The 20,150-nt window shown below is 42.4% G+C and overlaps 1 long non-coding RNA gene across 1 annotated transcript; it reads right to left on the reverse strand.

The window, feature by feature from the left end:
• Window positions 1–2,750: 2,750 nt before the first annotated feature.
• LOC119492665 lies at window positions 2,751–8,619 on the reverse strand. Its single transcript, XR_005207832.1, has 3 exons — window positions 7,841–8,619; window positions 3,227–3,641; window positions 2,751–3,135 (listed from the first exon to the last, which is right to left on the reverse strand). It is a non-coding gene; the product is annotated as an uncharacterized LOC119492665 (long non-coding RNA).
• Window positions 8,620–20,150: the final 11,531 nt, after the last annotated feature.

The following is a 20,150-nucleotide window of genomic DNA, read 5'->3' on the forward strand; positions in this document are numbered from 1 at the left end:
AGCCGTGTAACCGGGTTTCTGACACAACTTCACCTACTTCCAAGGTGCATGGAAAAGGGAAAAAGTCTGAAGAGGTGAAAACTGCAACAACATTTGTAATATAAAGAACAACTTTATTGTGAGACCAACTTTTCAACAGAAACAACCATACAATCTTCTAAAAAGAGATAGACAGGACAGGGGACCCAGACACAGTGGGTCCATAGTGTTTAAGACAAGTTGCATAAATGTTTTAATTTAAAACAACTGAATACTGGATACGCTAAAGTAGAGAGGTGGTACGACACTCGGCCGAATCAAAACATTGTTTTGTTGGTGCCTCCACCCCTACAGTAAGCCACTAGGCTACACCTAAAAATGACTATTATAAATGTTGCCATCAATGGTTTACTTATGTTCCATTTGCTACGTTTCCATCAGATAAACTAGGTTTTGGAAACAGCATCATGTGCTTTGCTTGAGTTTTTTGTTGTTTTCTCTTGTGTTTGTATCTAATGTAAGTATTGTAATCAATTCAAATATTTAATCGTGATTAATCGCATGATTGTTCATAGTTAATCACGATTAATCACCACTTTATTGCACATTTTTTATCTGTTCAAAATGTATCTTAAAGGGAGATTTGTCAAGTATTTCATACTCTTATCAACATGGGATTTGACAAATATGCTTGCTTTATGAAAATATATGTATATATTCATAGCTGGAAACTAGTTAACAACACAAAACAATGACAAATATTGTCCAGAAACGGTACAAAGGTACTGCATTTAGCATAAAACAATATGCTCAAATCATAACATGGCAAACTGCAGCCCAACATGCAACAACAGCTGTCAGTGTGTCAGTGTGCTGACTTGACTATGACTTGCCCCAAACTGCATGTGATTATCATAAAGTGGGCATGTCTGTAAAGGGGAGACTCGTGGGTACCCATAGAACCCATTTACATCCACATATCTGGAGGTCAGAGGTCAAGGGACCCTTTGAATGGCCATGACAGTTCATGCCATGTTTGGAACATTATTTAGCCTCCTTTGCAACAAGCTAGTTTGACATGATTTCTTAGGTTTTCTAGTTTCATATGATGCCAGTATCTTCACTCTAGCTTTAAAATTGAGCCCGCTACAACCTAGCAAGTTGCATTAATGCGTTAAAGAAATGAGTGCCGTGAAAACTAATTTACGTTAACACGAAGCTCTACGAAGATTTAAAGAGTCAGCTCTGAGCTCAGTGAGCTACCGCCATTTTGATTCCACGCCTAAGTGCGGCTCAACTAAAAGTTTGGGGTAGTTTAACTTTTAGCGCCAAAGTGCAGCCAGAGAGGACCCGCAGACAATCAATAAACAGATCCTGAGACTGTGACATGTTCACCTATGTTACAAAGAAGTTATTCCCGCCTGAAACACATGAACACGCCTCCCAGCCGTAGAAAAGTTCCCCGCTGCAGGTGTGTTTTGGAGTCAGCGACTATCTGGTGAACACAGTGGAGGATTTAAAGAGCCAAATATTTCACTAATATCTTTACTGAGCTGGTGGAGATCAAAAAGAGCTAAAAGGAGAGTGAATATTGAACTTCCATTCATCTAATGTTGCTCCGTATCTGCAGGATGTGTGAATTAGTGACTGCTTTCTAAGTTCACTCTATCAACTTGTGTTCACAGCTTGTTTCCACTAACACAAGTGGCTAAAAAAAACTTATTGTAGGTTTAAATAAAAAAAAAAAATACAATCATTTAGTAGTAGGAAGTTATATTTGAGACTAAGAAACAATTGTTTCTTCAGTTATGTTTATGGCAAAAATACAAAAATACAACACATATTACAATAGCTTGACACCAATTTAGACTTTGTCTGGGGGTCCAGGTGGTCTTTAGGGGGAGATAGCAGGTCAGCAGTAGATGTCACATAGAAGTGGAGTACATCATCTGAAAGCTGGAAACCTGAAGATTAATTTGAGATGCTGCTCACCACTGTGTGTCAAATTATTCTAGTCATAAATCAAAAATAAACATTAATTAATTAATTACTTATTTAAAATGTATTGTAAATGTGTATAATGGCTTGGAACATTATGATAGAAGTATATGATGGTCATCCCCGTGCTCTATTATGTATCATAAGTTGTTGCAGCAATTTTTGGGTTGATACCATTTGTTACACAGATTTGGTGCTAAATTTAAACTTTTTTTACCACTGGAGAATTAATAAAAATGATCAGTAATACCTCTAAAGTACCATGTTAAGACACTAAGACCTTGAGGAACACCATAGAAAATACATGCTGTGATTTGTTGTCAAAAACTTTTGACATTTGGAGATTTGAAGAATTGTTTTTTTTGGCGATTGTATGGCGAGCACTTGTGTTGTGTAAACTGCTCAGAAACCCCCTTATTGTCAATCGAGCTAGGAAGGCCACCCCAGTATGCAGAAATATTCAAACACACCATTTTAGAATAAGCAAAATTAACTTTTTATTTATACTGCATGAAGAAACTGCATGTTTTTGCCCCAAACTGCATGTGATTATTATAAAGTGGGCATGTCTGTAAAGGGGAGACTCGTGGGTACCCATAGAACCCATTTACATTCATACATCTTGAGGTCAGAGGTCAATGGACCCCTTTGAAAAGGGCCATGCCAGTTTTTCCCCGCTAAAATTTAGCTCAACTTTGGGGCGTTATTTAGCCTGGTTGGTAGCAATGGATTTCTTAGGTTTTTTTAGTCTCATATGATATCTGTGTCTTCACTCTAGCCTTCACTAAAACCGTACCTACTAGAGCCTCTGAAAGACAGTAAAGTCAGTCAGGATCGCAGGTCTCAGAGGGTTAAAAATCTCTCTCATTTCAACTGGTATCACTAACTGTGGTGGACACTGTGACTTGTACCAGTAGGTTGATGAATAGTCTCTGTGCAGCAACATATGAACCAGTGTTTGTTTGCAGCGTCTCTCACTGGGTGGTCCGGTTCAGCGACAAGGTTTCGTGGGAGAGGAAGCATGCGGTATTACGGTTTCCTCTCTGTGGACTTGACAGGACGGTTTGGTGTGTTATTGATGTGCTGTTGACATGTTTCTGTGAGGGCAGTCACGCTCCGGTGGAACCTGCTCCTCCTGCAACGCACCTGTTGCTGACACTGGCAAAAAGATCGTTTCTGTTCAGAAAACAGCAGGGATTACAGTGGAATAAAAGATGATAGTTTTAGTGAGTCTATTTATTTTACATACCTTTCTCTCTCCCTCTTCTATCATCTCTGCTATGTTTCTTTTCACATTGAGAAAATGCTGAGCAGAAACCAGAAGTCAACCTGGGACATAATCGAATAGTTGTGAAAAGAGGAGAACGGGCCAACAATTCAGATAATACGACATCGCATAGACCGTTAGCCAACATGTCTACTGACACATTCTGCCAGCACATATATTCTCACTCTCATGTTATTCCTCATGTCCAGGCCTCGGCAGAATGATCCTTGCTCGTTTCGATTATTTTGGAGCCCAAGCTGTTTTATCAAGCACACGAGTCCCCGAATGAGCTTCCCACCTTGGGTTTGGCAAACAACACTTCCCGTGAACTCCCCGTGATAATAACCTTAAGACCAGGAGATGATTTTCAACAAAATAAATGGACAGTCAGACAGACCTAGACACAGACAGAGAGGGTAAAGTAAGGAAGGAAACTGCTCAGCCTCCCTACATTTCAAACTTTTGACACATGTGAACTTGAAAACAGATACAGGCTCTTTCAACAATCCATTGTTGAAACAGTTAATGAAAGCAGTGTCAACTTCAAACCAATAGATGGCAGTAATATTCCACTTAGCCAATATTACTTGAGTGATGTGCAACCATTTATATGTAAATGTTAACACGTGCGATAGAGATTACAAGGCGAGTGCATATTCTACATTGTTCTAACATTTCACAGATGTATGCGTTGTGATTTCAGTGTTTGAATGGAGAAAATGGCTTCAATCTCTGGGTAATTCTATTCTAAGGAGTTAATTAACAGCATAAAGAGAGCTTTGCATACTCTCTGTGCATACTGTATTATTATCAATTAGCACATATAAATCCAAGTGCTCTACACACATTTTCACAGCCATCCGTGGCCCAATAATAATTCCTTCTAATGCTTTTTGCCGAATATTCTCTTCCAATTATAATCTTTACTCCGTTCCCAGAATGTAGCTAGAGGGGAGGATTAGAGGGAAAACCAATGACTCAAACAGATGATGTCTAGTGATTTCACAATTTTTTGCTTTGGGATGTGTACTGTAGTGCTCTTACCTGTCAAGAAACATATTACATCACTTTACTTTTTAGAGAAAACGTAGTTGTATAGTCATAAATCAGAAATAAACATGAATGAATTGATCAGTTATTTAAAATAAATTGTGTGTAAAAAAAAAGTGTGTAAAAAAGTGTATAAGGGTTTAGAACAGTATGATGGAAGTAGTGTATAAGATGACCACATGCTCTATTATGTCTTATTGTTGCAGCACTTTTTGGGTTGATATCATTTGTTACACAGATTTGGTGCTAAATTTAACCATTTTTTAGTGATTTGGTATCAAAAACCAATGACTCAAACAGATGATGTCTAGTGATTTCACAATCTGTTGCTTGGGGATGTGTACTGTAGTGCTCCTACCTGTCAAGAAACATATTACATCACTTTACTTTCTAGAGAAAACGTAGAAGAGAGGCTGTAGATTAACCCTCTAAGACCCACAATAGACCCGTTTCTGTCTTTTTTTTGGGGGCGGGGGGGTCAACAGTAGATGTCACATAGAAGTGGTGTACATCATCTGAAAGCTGAGAACCTGGAGATTTGACATGCAGCTCAGCACTCTGTGTCAAGTTGTTCTAGTCAAAAATTAAAATCAAGTCAAGTCAAAATGTCTCAACACAGGCTGATTGTACTGTTCGCAGCTATACAAGTAATGCATTGCAATTTGTGTATATCCCATGAAATCAATGCCTATTTAATCCACGTAATAGTGAACCAGGAAATATATAGAGCAGCAAACGCCGCATACGGAGGAGGTCGGGGTGGATGGTGGGGTGAAAAAAACACCAGATTTTTTCCCAGGAGACCGCGGTTCGTGTCCCGTGTGAAACCAGAAGTCAACATTAATTTAACGTTAACTTAAGTACTCCCGTACCGCAACTTCCATAGTGGGTTAGTTATTTTAACCCAAACCACGATCTTTTCTTAAAAAACTTCATTACATTCATCATAAACATACAGGTACATACATGACTTCTGCATTTAACCCACACTAAGCCTTCAGGCGCGCTGGGCAGCTGTAAAGCAACTTAGGGTTCAGCATCTCGCCCAAGGAAAGCCAAGGATCTAACCACCAACCTTGCGGTTAAAGGACGACCCGCTCTACCAACTGAGGTACAGCCGCACTTTTCCTAAACCTAACCAAGCTGTTTTGTTGCCTAAACCTTACCAAGTTGTATTGCCTAAACCTAACCAAGTTGTTTTGTTGCCTAAATCTAACTAAGTTGAAGACAGAAGTGTATTTTTAAAACACTGCATGCATGTAACGAGCGGAAATTGAACAAAAATTGCGCAAAAAATGAGGACTAACTTTGCGTAAGATATGTATTCCTGTAAATGCTGTGTTGTATGAGGATACATTGCTCAACAACAACTGTACGGATAACTATGAACTTCTGTCATTCCCCTCAGGATGGATTGTAATCACTTTATTGATCCCTTTACTTTTCCTCTAGTGTGGCATCACTCAGGTCGAAATCCCACTTTCTTCATTATTTTGCTTCATGACCAAATATCTGCAAAACTTAACAGCATTCTCATCAGTTTCAGCTCTACTTTGTATTTAGTGCAAATTAGTAAATGTTAGCATGCTAACACGCTAAACTAAGATGGTGAACTTTACATCTCCAGGGCAGCTCCCAGGCTATGGAACTTCCTCCCACAAGATATCAGGGACTCTGAATCTCTCACACTATTTCAGTCCCGCCTCAAGACCCAGCTCTTCTCCTCGGTCTACTCCTAGCCCCCACCCTTACCTATTTTGGGCCTCTGCCCATCAGGATCTAATCTAAATACTCGTTCACACACCGATGTTGGCTCAGCCTTTGGGAGCAATTTGTTGGGGTTAAGTATCTTGCCCAAGAACACTTTGACATGTGGACTGGAGGAGCCGGGATTCAAACTACTGACCTTCCGATTGGTGAATGACCCACTCTACCGCTAAGCCACAGCCGCCCACACCTGATGACATTAGCATTTAGCTCTAGTACAGCCTCACAGAGCAGCGATGGCTGTTGATTCTTTTTCAACTCAGAAAAGGAAGTGGATGGTTTAGCCACAACTAAACGCATTTAGAATTAGAGACATGTTGAGGTGTGGAGCTGCACGGTTGTGCAGTGGTTAGCACTGACGCCTCACAGCAAGGGGTTGCAGGTTCAAACCCAGCTCTGGGCCCCAGTTTGCATGTTCGCCCCATGTTAGTTTGGGTTTTGTCCGGGTTCTCCGGTTCCACAGTCCAAAGACATGCAGGTTAGGTTCATTGTTGACTCTAAATGTCCCGTAGGTGTGAATGTGAGTGTGAATGGTTGTCTGTCTCTATGTGTCAGCCTTGTGATAGTCTGACGACCTGTCCACAGTGAACCCCGCCTTCGCGCCAAAGTCGGCTGGGATCAGCTCCAGCCCCCCCCCCGCGACCCTGAATAGGATAAGCGGTTACAGATAATGGATGGATGTTGAGACGTGATTAGTTGAATTGTTCTCTTTGAGCTTCCAGCTACTAAATAGATAATGATTACAAATACACTTTACATCCCATTGCAATGCATTAATAACCTGTAAGAGCTATGTATCTTATTATCCAAGCATCCTCCTTCAGTGCAGTACTGTATGAGAGCTTCAGCTGAAATGATTCAGCATCGTTTGCTTGTGTGTGGGCAGCAAAGTCCTTCAGATGTATTTCAGGGGAATTTAACACAAAGCAATTTACTAGAAAGTGTGTCATACTCAAGTACTTTGATGAGCAATCAATCAATGACAAGAAGTGGAGCTATTCGATCTATCAGACTTAGGGCGTGTTTAGATCGGTTGAAAGGAGTTGAATCGAACCCTGGAGCGTTTACCCTCTTGGTGCGGTTCGTTACGGCAGGTCTGAACACAGCAATCTCACTCGGGTGCAGCACCAAAACAAGCGAACTGCGGTACAGTTCGGTACGCTTCCCTTGTGGTGAGAACGTGATTCGACCTCAATCCGGCCCAGCTGGAGAAAGCATTGCACCTTTTTGGATTAAATAAGATCCGGTAGCGAGCTGCGCTGTTCAACAACAACAACAACAACAACAACAACAACAACAACAACAACATTACTAGAAAAGAGCCACTTGCTCTTTTACATCCGCTGCTATTGATTTTTGTTATTAGTCCTACTTGTATTAGTTCTTACAGCTGCTGTGCTATTATTGTGGTTGCTGTACTCTCTCTCTCTCTCTCTCTCTCTCTCTCGCTCTCTCTCTCAAAACCCAACCGGTCTCAGCAGATGGCCTCCCACCCAGAGCCCAGTTCTGCTCTAGGTTTCTACCCGCTAAACGGGGAGTTTTTCCTGGCCACAGCGCACTCCAATGCAATGCTCTTGGTGGGATCTGTTGTTGGGTCTCTAAACTATAGAGTACGGTCTAGACCTGCGCTATATAAAAAGCATCTCAAGATAACTTCTGTTATGATTTGACGCTATATAAATAAATTGAATTGAATTGAATTGAATTGAATTGCCCTCGCTATTCACATCAGTACTAAACAGGTGTAACGTCAGGCTGTGTTGAAGACCACGGGCATACCTGATGGATAATCGGAAATATCACAGCACGTCACAGTTTAGGAGGGTTAATGCACGCCTCCTTCTGAACTGTCTTGATATGCGCCTTCGGCAATTCCAGTACATTAATACATAGTTTTCCATTCGCAGCTGCGCCTCATTTTCAAACTGTATCGTTTGTCTTGAGTGAAAAAATGCTACGAGGTAAAAAAAAAAAAAAGATGACCAGGGCCAAGATCAAGCCACGTAGTTGTCCCTCCATTGTTGCGTTCTGGAAGTCTGCTCTTCTTTGTTTACTTCCGTGAGTTCTCACGCATGGAAATTCTGACCAATTAGAGAACAGTTTCTTTGCGCACCAAAATTTGAAAAAACGCTGCCGTGTGAACACAAACCAAACTCCAGGCAATATGCAACATTGTAAAAATTTGGTCCCTGATTCAGACCAGAGCAAACAAACTACAGGTGTGAAAACACCCGAAGAATTCTTTTGTTTGACAAGTAGACATTGCCTACATAATGTAGACATGAAACCTGTGAAATTCTTCCTGGCTGAATAAGAGCTTATCAGCAAAGCATCCGTTTCCTGATAAAATCTGCACTCCTTTCCCAATAATGCGAAGGGGAGGAGGGAGAGCAGGAAATATCAGCCGATGCAGTGGAAGATGCTCTGCCGTTCTACAATTGGCTGCTTGAAAGTCGGGCAGCCTGCCACAAATCAACACTTAACGTTTAGGAGGCTGGAGGATTCTGGGAAAGCGTGTGACAACAGCAGCCAGCAAAACAGCTTAAATAATCACTCCTAGTTTTGCCGTGGATATTACTAGAACCGCTGGCCGGACCCCATCACAACAAGATGCATAATCATTCTTCCAGGAAGAGAGCTGAGCAAAACGGCTTCTGACTGCGGTTGGATGTCATTAGAACAATTTCCACATAAAACTAATTATTGCATTATTGCAGTACATGGTTCCTGAGACTGTTGTGGTTCTCACAGGTTGTTATTTAGCTCCAACGGGCTACGTTCCTCGATGGAAATCACTGGAATGCAATAGCTCTGGTCTGTTCATGTTCCTCCGAGAAATATGCTCAGCTGATCAACTTGCAGAATTGAAAACATGTTGTGGTGCTCCTGCTGAATGTTTTGGGTGTGTGTCTTTATGAGCATTGGCGGAGTTCTCCATTTTGGCCAGCAGAGGTCAGCAGATACTTGGTAATCAGACGACTTACCTGAGCTAAAGCAACGCTTTCTAGAACATGACTTCATCATTTCATTGGGAAAACTGATATCATTTCTATCTCTTACATCATATTATGCCTATATGTCACCCCAGCACTGAACTGCACAGGGCCGTGTTAGAGTCTTTGAGAAGTTTGCAGTGGTTTCCAAGCCTGGCTTAATGGGCTAATTATGGATCAGCCTCTAATAGTTTTCTCCATCTCTGCTTCTCCCATCAAGTGTTATAAAACACTTTCCTGGCTAACAACAACTGCATGTTTCTCTTTAGATGTTTATGTGGAACTGATACGGATGAATCATACCAGGGTGAACACATGATCTATCACAGCGTGTTCCATGCGCTGCACTCATGTTACATGACTGATAGCATGTTGTGACATGTTTTGCATTTAGTATTGTGCATTGCTTCACAGCAAACACACACAAAATCTGCTTTGATCGAGCTCTCTGCAGTGCAGCACACATGACCAGTTCAGGGGGTGAAAGTGAGACCAGAGAGTTGTCTCGTCACATACCGTCGCCTGACTATGAAGGACGTGAGTGAGAGAACACAGGGTGCTGTTACAGTGTGTAATCTGCTGTTGTATTCTTAAAAGCTGGATGGATCCCCTCTGCCTTATGGAGGGGGTCATGTGTTGGTATGCAGCAGAACGTCCAGCTCTGACTGGAGCTATGGCATGCCTCGCTGTGACATCACCGGCCTGCTGAGTACTTGGCTGCTGAAGAGGCTCGCCTATGTTTGGAACTGTCGGTACTATCTGGGTTGTAAGGATGTAAAGAAATGTAACCCCAATTAAGGCAAACTGTGGGTTTTTTTCTGACCAACATGGAATATGTGCAAGGGAACATTTAAATAGATATAGGGGGTCTTATTATATAATAGCTCATGTTACCTGTTAGTGTTTCCGCTGACTTTCAGCACAGTATCACCTCTCCTGTCTGAAGACAACCTCTTGCACAGGCCGTCCTGAAAAGACTCCATTTGCCCCCTCTCCCCTGTTTTACAACTTCACCTATCTTGTCTGCCTTGGTTTTATGCCAAGTTAACTCTCGTGCATCTCCTCCCTATGGTGTTCTTCTTTCATTTGTCCATAGCCTGCAGGCAAAAATGATCTGATATGTATTTTTTCCCCTTTTCATAATAAGTCAGTTAACTGTTATTAACCGTAATTTTATTGTTGACTTTGCACATTTGGGAACAGCCCTCACCAGGAGGCTAAAATCCAATCTAACCTCCAAAAGGTCATTGTGAAACAGTGCTCACAACAGGAGCCCCATACTCCTCGGGCACAATTCAAATAGCTGCCATACTTTTTACCTATCAAACACTTACATTTAAAGGGACTGTTTATAAGAATCAGAAATTGCTTGTTAACAGCGACACCTGTGGCCGTTAAGTCAGCGTCCTGTTGCTCGCGCTCACACTTGTGCTCGCTCTACATAGACATGAACGAGCATCGCTCAGAACAGTGAGGCGACACACGTCAGCTAAAAGCACAATATCACTCTATATTTCAGCTGCTTGGCAGTAATGTTAGCTGACCAGACAAAGGTCTCTCCATGAATCAATGCTGATCCTAGTGTTGGCTTTTCCTGCCTCAGCCTCCCGGCCGCGGCCGGAGGGAACAGGGGAGACGCCGGAGTTTTGGTCGGAGACGATAACGTTTCTCTCTGCGGAGCCCCGTCACTTCACAAGACACAGGAAACCTCTGTTGGTCTGGAGGAGCTGCAGCAGTTATTTCTGCACAAACGTCCACTGTACATTCACTAGATATTCTCAGAGCTAAACTAACTCTACTGCAGTGTGTAGTGTGCGCGCATGCACGTGAGGTGGAGCGAGCTGAGCGAGTGAGAACGAGCGCGGTGTGTGAGTGAAGGCAAGCAGGCAGAGGAGCAGAGTACAGCAGAGACTCCGGCCCTAGAGACCAAAGCTACGGTCTCCCCCGCGTCCTCCGACCGCGGCCAACACTGTTTAACAGACGGGCTTCACTAGATACAACCAAGAGGTTTTGGTGTTTCCATGTAGTTTGTGTTGGAGTCTGAGTCTGAACAGCGTAGGCACACGTGAGCGTGCATGGGACACCGACGCCCAATGATTCATACGTGTAAGAAGTTACAAACAGTCCCTTTAATGTTTAGTAGAAATGGTGGTAACTTCATAGACTGAGCAGATATAGGTCATGAGGGCTATCAGGGACTCATGCATGAGTGTGAAACACCAAAGATACCTTTCTATATATCGAGTAACAGACAGAGGGACAGAGGGGGAGAAGGTGACGTGAGAGCTTATGGATTCTTCCCGTTTCATCTGCGGCCTGTATGTAACACAGTCAGATACAAACCACCTGTTTACAGTGTGTGCATGCAAACTAGGAATGTGATGGGGAAGACATGCTGTACACGGCGAGAGAATTCAGCCTTACAGTAACAACAAACAGCTGTGTCAAATTTCAGTCCACCAAGCTAGTCGGTGTATTGTCTGACTGTGATGCACTGTGTGCCAGAAGCAAAGCTCAGAACATTTCCCATCACTGCTTCTCAAAGCTCTCCTCTTTCTGACATAACACTGAAACATAAGTGTCAGGTGCAATGGTATGTGCAGAGGACAGATTGCAGATGCAAAACAAGGGGTGCTTTTACTTGGAATAGAGATTAGAGTAATGACTATTGCTACTTTCAATCATTACTCAGTCCCCAGTGACCTTTCTTTGCTACTCTTTACAGTAAAGCATCACCTTGTTTTTTCCTTGCATGGCTTTTGACTTTAAATTGAGACAAATGTCCCTTTAGGTCCCACGAGGATAAGAGCCGTGCACCCTTTCACTGTTTTCAAAAACCCCCATTTCATGTACAAATACTTTCACCTCCCCCACACAGAGAGTGGGATGTGTTTACTGACTCAGAGCTGAGGTGGGCTTTCATTTCTGTTTGCAGTTTACATGCATGCTTTTTAATCAGTGGTAGACGATAACCCCTGTACGCAGATACACACATGCACAGCATTTACAAACATGCAAAGCTATACTTGCAACCTTGAGACCTCAAAAATAGTGAGGATTTCAAAACCATAGCTGGGTGTCTGGGGGGTCTCAGAGTCGGAAGTTACAGAGACTTTGTTTCCTGCATTCTGGTGACTTTTAAAGAATGAAAATAGCAAAATATTACATACACTGAAACAGCATTTTTATAAACGCTTATCCTATTCAGGGTCGCGGGGGGGCTGGAGCCGATCCCAGCTGACATGGTGGGGTTCACCCTGGACAGGTCGTCAGACTATCACAGGGCTGACACGTAGAGACAGACAACCATTCACGCTCACATTCACACCTACGGGACATTTAGAGTCAACAATGAACCTAACCTGCATGTCTTTGGACTGTAGGAGGAAACCGGAGAACCTGGACAAAACCCACACTAACACGGGGAGAACATGCTAACGCCACACTGAAGGGCCCCAAACCGGGTTTGAATCTGTGACCTTCTTGCTGTGAGGCAACAGTGCAAACCGCTGCCCTACTGTGCAATCCCCTACTTTTAAATTGACATTTAATTCTCAGGAAAGAAAACTGAATAATTCGCCCCTCTGGTGTGAACTTGTGTGAATCTCTTGTATAAACCAATATTCATAATTTGTATCCCTTCATTCATTTTTTGCCCCTGCTTGAGTATTTCTTTCTCTTAGAACTCTCTTTTTTCTCTCTCTGTCTCTCACTCCTTTCAGACACAACGTGACAACGGCACCACTGCCCTCTGAAACCAATTATTTCCAATGGTTTGTGCCGCGCCACGACGGCTTTTCGCTGCGTCCAGCAATGCCATTGGGTGCTGCGCGCTGTTATGTGCGGCGAGAGCAGCTCAAACCGCATTGCGTCGTGAGCATTTCTTCCACCGGGAAACAACATTTGGATTAGCTCTATTGTTGTCCGGGTGAAAACAGTAGGGCTTATACACGCTGTGCAGTGCCAGAACAGATTGAGATAACGAAAAGGAAAAAAGGTGTGAACATTTGTCATGAATCAGGAGAAATACGGGATAACTGTGACGGGTTGCCTGCATACAGTACATCACACTTCCATGTGGGCCAAAGAAGGAACAGCGGGGGTCATTTGGAGAGTGTTAGGAGAGCGGTGAGCCGAGGTGGAGGGAGGAGAGGAGGTAAATAATTGGAACAAAGAAAGCGGTGCAGGACATTCTGACCCAGAGAGAAGGGAATGGAACACGAGGCTAGGGTAACACTGTGTGTCTGCTTTGGCCCTTGTGATGGTGCCCCATGCCAATACTGTCAAAAGATCACAGGGACACAAGTGGTTGCACACATAAACACCTATGAATGTTCCCATGCATGCACATACACACACACACGCACCAACTACGTACAGTACAAGCAAACACACTAGAATAATTGTGCACACTCACACAGTTAATGATGTTCTCCAAAGAGGGCAGGAAAGGAGATCAATAGCTATTAGAGCGCACTGTGAGGTTGTATTTCTCTCTCTTCCCTCTAATGCGCGCCGGCCATGATTTGTTTCAGTAAAAGTGCACAGCCATTTCTTTTCTTCTGGTCACTTGCTATTACGGTAACAACTAAATATTACCAGCAGCACATTTCCTATTCCTCTGAGCCCAAGAAGCTATATTTGCTTCGTATCCCTAAGTGATGACAAGAAAGACTAAAGGCCATATTTAGACATTTTAACAGCAATAACCCTGACAATTATTATTACCGTAAACATGACAACTATTTGTCCATATTGCATTGGTTTAGGAGAGAGCAAACAGGAGAAGATATGTGTCCCTGTTTGTCCACATGACTTTCTTTTATTACTGATTTACAGAGAGCGACTCTCAAAATAGCCACCGAGTGGAACAGGCTGTCTTGATGCAGACATGTGCCTGTAACTCATGCTCAAAAAAGGGACATAAGAGGCCGTGTTGCTTCAACAAAAGGAATGACAAATTGGATTTGGGTCAAAGAACATTGTGATATTGCCGACTCTCAACACGGTCAGGTTTTCTATTATAACATTCTCTATTTGGCCAGTATGTTATTTAGGATGGAGAACAGAGGCCTATTTTAAGGGTCGCCAGATGAAGCACAGCTGATCACAGTGTAATTGAAAGCCGCGCTCAAACTGTATGTGGGCGTATGTTAGGGCTGCGCAATTAATTGAATATTTATCGCAATCATGATTTTGACTTCCCACAATTAAATGAACATGATCCACTGCGTTATTGACATTTAAAAGGCGTGCTCCGCTTATAGAAAACTCAAGCCACCAACTTCAGTTTTGGGGAGCTGTCTTGCCGCTGCACGCACATTTTGATGCAAAGAGTTGTTAATTAGCAGGAATGTAGCAAAAACAAGGAAGTGACTCTGTTGATTTAAATGTGAAAGTGCAATAAAAAATATTTTGTCCCTAAAATCAATGAATAATCGTGATCTGAATATTGATCAAAATAGTCATGATTATCATTTTGACCATAATCGTGCAGCCCTAGCATGCATCTGGAACAGTAAGATGTTCTCTGGATTCAGCTTTATGGAAGTTATGATTTACAGATGCAGTCACCATAAATGTTGTGCATGATAACAGCACAAAGGACTTGCTAAAATGGAGAATGGTTTGCAGTTAAGTTAGGAGAAAGTGACTAGTGCAGCAAAAATTAATAATATGAACAGAGATTTCAAAAATGTATACAATGCATGTTGTCTGAGGTATAAATACTCACTTGTACACTCACCACGTACAGTCATTATAGTAAATAAGGTATGTGAATATGCAGCGTCATCCCGCAACAGCTTCTAAATGCTGCAATCCCTGCTCTGTTTGCTTTGAGTCAGTGTCACTATGCCACGTGCGCCTTTCTCTCTCTCTATGTAGACATACCCAACCTGTTTTCATAAACCTGGGGATAAACTTCACACACTCTTTCCAGCTCGTCCCACATATACGGCAAAACCTCCCATGCCACAGTCAGAATCTGTTCACTAAATTAGAAACCAGATAGCTACGGAGGAAAGGTGGTTTGTGCTTTCACGTCAGAGTTTGCTGCTCTCCACATGTTGGTGGAGGGTTTATCCGTTGTGCACTTGTTTCCTCCCGCATTTGGAAGAAAAGCTAATAAGTTGAATTACAAGAGAGAATGCTTGAAACTAGCTTCAGTAGTAGTAGTAGTAAATTGAAATGTTTTTGTGAAAAATGCTTCCCAGTCTATGGATTCGTCCTTTATTTTGAGTATGGAGTATTCTCCATTCTGATAAAATAGCGAAATTGAACAATATATTCCTAAAACTGCCAAAATGCATTCTGGAAATCACTAAAGTCACTCTAGAGACTATTGCTCAACAGTGCAATGCAGAACAGAAATAGAGGAGCTAATCATGGGTGGAAAAAAAGTGAAAATAGCAGAAAGTGAAGTGAAGAAACTGACAACAAGACAACAAAATAAATTAATTAATACAAAGTGCCTGAATTGGACCAAAACAGGTACCAGTACCCTAAACCAGCAGTTGCATGACATGATCTTCACGTGTCTTGGATATATTTATATTTATACGTAGTTTGGTGATATATCCCAATTCTTATGTATTTTTGTGTGCATTTCATTCATTTCATTAGGCCTACATACTATATACATTTCTACAGTTTGTACATAAATGTTTATAAAAACTTTTTTTATGTAGATATTGATACAAATCAAATTGTACACAAATATAATATTGTATATATGCTACAATAAAACCAACTTAAAATATGTTAACTGTAAGAGAAGAAATACCAAAAGCATTTTAAGCGCTGTTTTTTCAGCGTTAAGCAAGCTGTGTTTTTACATGGAGACGCAGTTACGCAGGTTTTTAGGGGTGCGACCTATAGGCTCATGAGGAGGTGGCAGTACACAATAAGAAGTAAGGGTTCTCATATAGACAAAATCTGAAGTGCCAGTACTCTGTACTGGTGAGTACCGGCCCATTTCAGGTACTGAATACAGTTTTGCCAGTTATTTATGACTTCTTCAAAATTAAAATCTCCAGTCATTGTTGCTGTAGAACAAAACTGTACTATCAGTATGATGCAGACCTCCACCTCACTCTTCCCCCTATTAAAAAGCCACACGCTGGACCATCAATGGGAGGTGAAAGGTCAATCAGTAGCAGGCCGAGGGGTCACCGGGTCAGAGGTAGGTCTCTGTATTGTAATTGTGCCGTCCCCTGGGCTGTGTAAGAGGGTCCAGACAGCTGTCCTGCCCCATAAAGATACATTAACCCTGCCCTGGCTAAGTGCAAACTAGCCCTCTTCTCTATGGGATCATTAGTGGGCTGTAGTAATGGTGCAACATTTGGTTTACAGAAAGTTGTTCTGCAACATGCACATACTGTATACCACTTGGACTTGTGGCCCCTTTCACTCTCTTGTGACGCATCATAAACAAGAGTCTTGTGCATTATGTGTCCGTTAAGGGGTGGAGCTGTGTATCTGGTGCAGCTGTTGTATCTCCCTAAAGGCCAGAGGAGGAGAAAAGGGACAGAGCAGAAAAGAGGGCCCTGTACTGTCTATCTGTATCATAGCACTGCTGCTGCTGCTGCTCCTCTCTTTCTCTACCCACTGCTCAGGTTTCACAGCCCACACGCCTGAATCACACAGTCACCCATGAAACACGCGTGCGCACACATGCATACAGTTTCATACCCCCAGGAATGATTCATGGTTACCCCCCTCATTTCCCCGGGGAGCAGTGACTCAGGGTGAGAGGAGCAAAAGAAGAAAAGGACAGAACATAATACAGAGAAGAGAACAGAGAGCGGAGTCGAGTGGTGTAACGATGAGCAGTTTGGCCTTCAGTGCTTTGAAGAGGCAGCAGGCGCTCTGTGCAACACAACTTGTGCTGAGCATGAGCTTCATGATGCACAATGCCGGTCTTAGTCACCACGGCAACTGTTCAATGGGGCTCCGTAGAGGGACGTTTTGCTGCAAGTGACATTCATCATTGTTTCATCAACGTGCCTTGTATTGTTACCTAGATAGTTAATATTGTAAAGGAACAACCGGTGGAGAAACTGTGGCTTCCAGGAAATAACATCAAGAGTACAAAAAAGTGAAATGTGAACTGTTGAATCATCATAGTTATTTTCTTACAAATGCTCTCCACTGTAGAACAAAAGCTGTCTACGTCAAACAAAATTACATTTTCTGTGGAGGAGTCTCTTAAAGGGACTGTTTGTAACTTCTTACACGTATAAATCAATCCGGGTCGGTGTCCCATGTGCGCTCGCGTGTGGCTACGCTGTTCAGACAAGACTCAAACACAAACTAAAGTGAAGCACCAAAACCTCTTGGTTGTATCTAGTTAAGCCTGTCTGTTAAACAGTGTTGGCCGCGGTCGGAGGACGCGGGGGAGACCGTAGCTTTGGTCTCCAGGGCCGGAGTCTCTGCTGTACTCTGCTCCTCTGCCTGCCTTCACTCACACACCACGCTCTTTCTCGCTCTCTCGCTCCACTCTCACGTGCATGCGCTCACACTCCACACTGCAGAAGAGTTAGTTTAGCTCTGAGAATATCTAGTGAATGTACAGTGGATGTTTGTGCAGAAATAACTGCTGCAGCTCCTCCAGACCAACAGAGGTTTCCCGTGTCTTGTGAAGTGACGGGGCTCCGCAGAGAGAAACGTTATCGTCTCCGACCAAAACTCCGGTGTCTCCCCTGTTCCCTCCGACCGCGGTCGGGAGGCTGAAGCAGGAAAAGCCAACACTAGGATCAGCATTGATTCATGGAGAGACCTTCGTCTGGTCAGCTAACATTACTGCCAAGCAGCTGAAATATAGAGTGATATTGTGCTTTTAGCTGACGTGTGTCGCCTCACTGTTCTGAGCGATGCTCGTTCATGTCTATGTAGAGCGAGCACAAGCGCGAGCAACAGGACGCTGATTTTCGTTGACTTAACGGCCACAGGTGTCGCTGTTAACAAGCAATTTCTGATTCTTACAAACTGTCCCTTTAAGGGTCTGCAACATTCAGTAGCTCTTTAAAGGTACAGTGTGTAGGATTCGGCAACATCTAGTGGGTTGGTTGCACATTGCAACCAACTGAGTGCCCCTCCGCTCATTCCTCCCTTTCCAAGACTGCGGTAACGTGAGCCGCAGGGTGCAAAACCGCGGTAATGCCGTTCGGCTCGCTCAGAGGCCATCCTTACCATAATAACACTACTTTAGGAGCAACGGAAGTCAGACGGCAGCTGGCGGTACCACGGTTTTGCACTTTGCAGCTCACGTTACCACACAAGCGTGGCCGGTGGGCCGGTGGCCTTCAGGTAATGTAAAAACACAAAAGGCTCTCTCTAGAGCCAGTGTTTGGTTTGTCCGTTCTGGGCTACTGTAGAAACATGGCGGTGCAACATGGCGGACTCCGTTAAGAGGACCTGCTCACTATGTAGATATGAAGGGCTCATTCCAAGCTAACGAGAACACGATTCTTAGTTTCAGGTGATATACACTAATGAAAACATAGTTATGAATATTATATTCCATTTCTGATGATGGATCCCCCGTACACACCTTTCCTTTAATAAAAAAAACAATAATACCGCAATCATTTTGTAATATCACAGTTGTTTTCTGCTAAAATCATGAAAGGTCAAGGTAGTGACGGTAGTAGATGTGAAGTTATAGGTCGTCATATGTACACTTTAATGTTCAAATAGGTTTGAAAGGTCATAATTGATCCATTATTAAGATAGGACAAAGTTATTAAAATGTGCGTTGGCGTTAATCAGACTGAAATGTTCGCTAAAGGACTTTCTCTCATGTACATGACTACAGGCCTCACACTGTGGTTAGATTAGTAACAGCGAAACAAAAGCAGCCGAGTTACAATCACAATATCTGCTTGATGAGCAACTACGTTCAAACATTCAGCAAAAAAAAAAAAAAAAATGCCACCGATAAATGAAACCATGTTTCTGTATTATTATATTGAAAGATAAGTGAAGGGCATCAGATACTGTGCATGGAAAATACCCAACGTTCCTGATTCAACTGACTGAGCAGCATTTCTCTGATTTAGCTGTCAGATTTTTGTCTGCACTGACACTAAAACACCTTGTCAGAAAAAGGGCTGACCTTTTGATCTCCTCTGATAAAAGGTTGGGAAATTATCTTCAGTATTTCTGTTTATTCTTCTGTCTTTCCCGCATTTTATATTAGAGGTCTAAGAAAATATCGAGAAAAAAATCATATATCGCGATATTATGTTTTGTGATACTGTATCGATTCTCAAAAACACTGTATTGATTTTTAATTAATAGTTTACATGCTATGATTAACTCAGTTAATACTCTATTTTATTTACAAAGAGATGCACCCTCTCAAAGTAGTGCCATGATGTTGGATTTTACAGTGATTGTGATAAATGTAAATGCAGATCCTACTGTTCTGATTGCATAAAAAAGTTAACTTTTTTTACTCAGATTTATACATATGGCAATGTGTTCTTTATACTGTGACAGTTTTCCTAAAATGATATTAAAAAAATTGCAATATATCACTTTGCTTACACTATCACAATATAGCCCAATATATTGAATCGTAACCCCTGTATCACAATACATATCGTATCGCCAGATTCTTGCCAATGCACAGCCCTATGTTACAATAATGACTACAGGTGAGATGAGAGGAGCTGCTACAGTTTTCTGGCCAAGTGGTCCTAATTGATGCAGCTATGAGCTGTCAGTGTGACCTTTTTAGACAGAGAAGCAGGGTGAGTCAGAGAGCGTAAAGTGCAGCATCTTAAAACATTGCCAGACCACACGCTGTGGAGTTGAGAGAGAACCTCACAGCAGTTTATGACTCACTGGCTCTTTCTCTCTAGGATGCTTTCAACCCTGGGTAGGTGTGTGTATGTGGGATTTTCAGCGTGCGTGGTAGCATGTATTGGTGAACCTGTTGGTGCGAGGATCTGCGCCATCTAATGTCACTTAACTTTCATGGAGAGCAAAATTGGAAAAACAATTTGAATCTCAAGTGAAATGCATAAGAATCTTAAGCTTGTTTATTGTGTTAAATGATTATTAACAATTGTTCATGGAAGTTTCCAATC

This window comes from Sebastes umbrosus, chromosome 8 (assembly GCF_015220745.1).
Source record: "Sebastes umbrosus isolate fSebUmb1 chromosome 8, fSebUmb1.pri, whole genome shotgun sequence".
NCBI lineage: Eukaryota > Metazoa > Chordata > Actinopteri > Perciformes > Sebastidae > Sebastes > Sebastes umbrosus.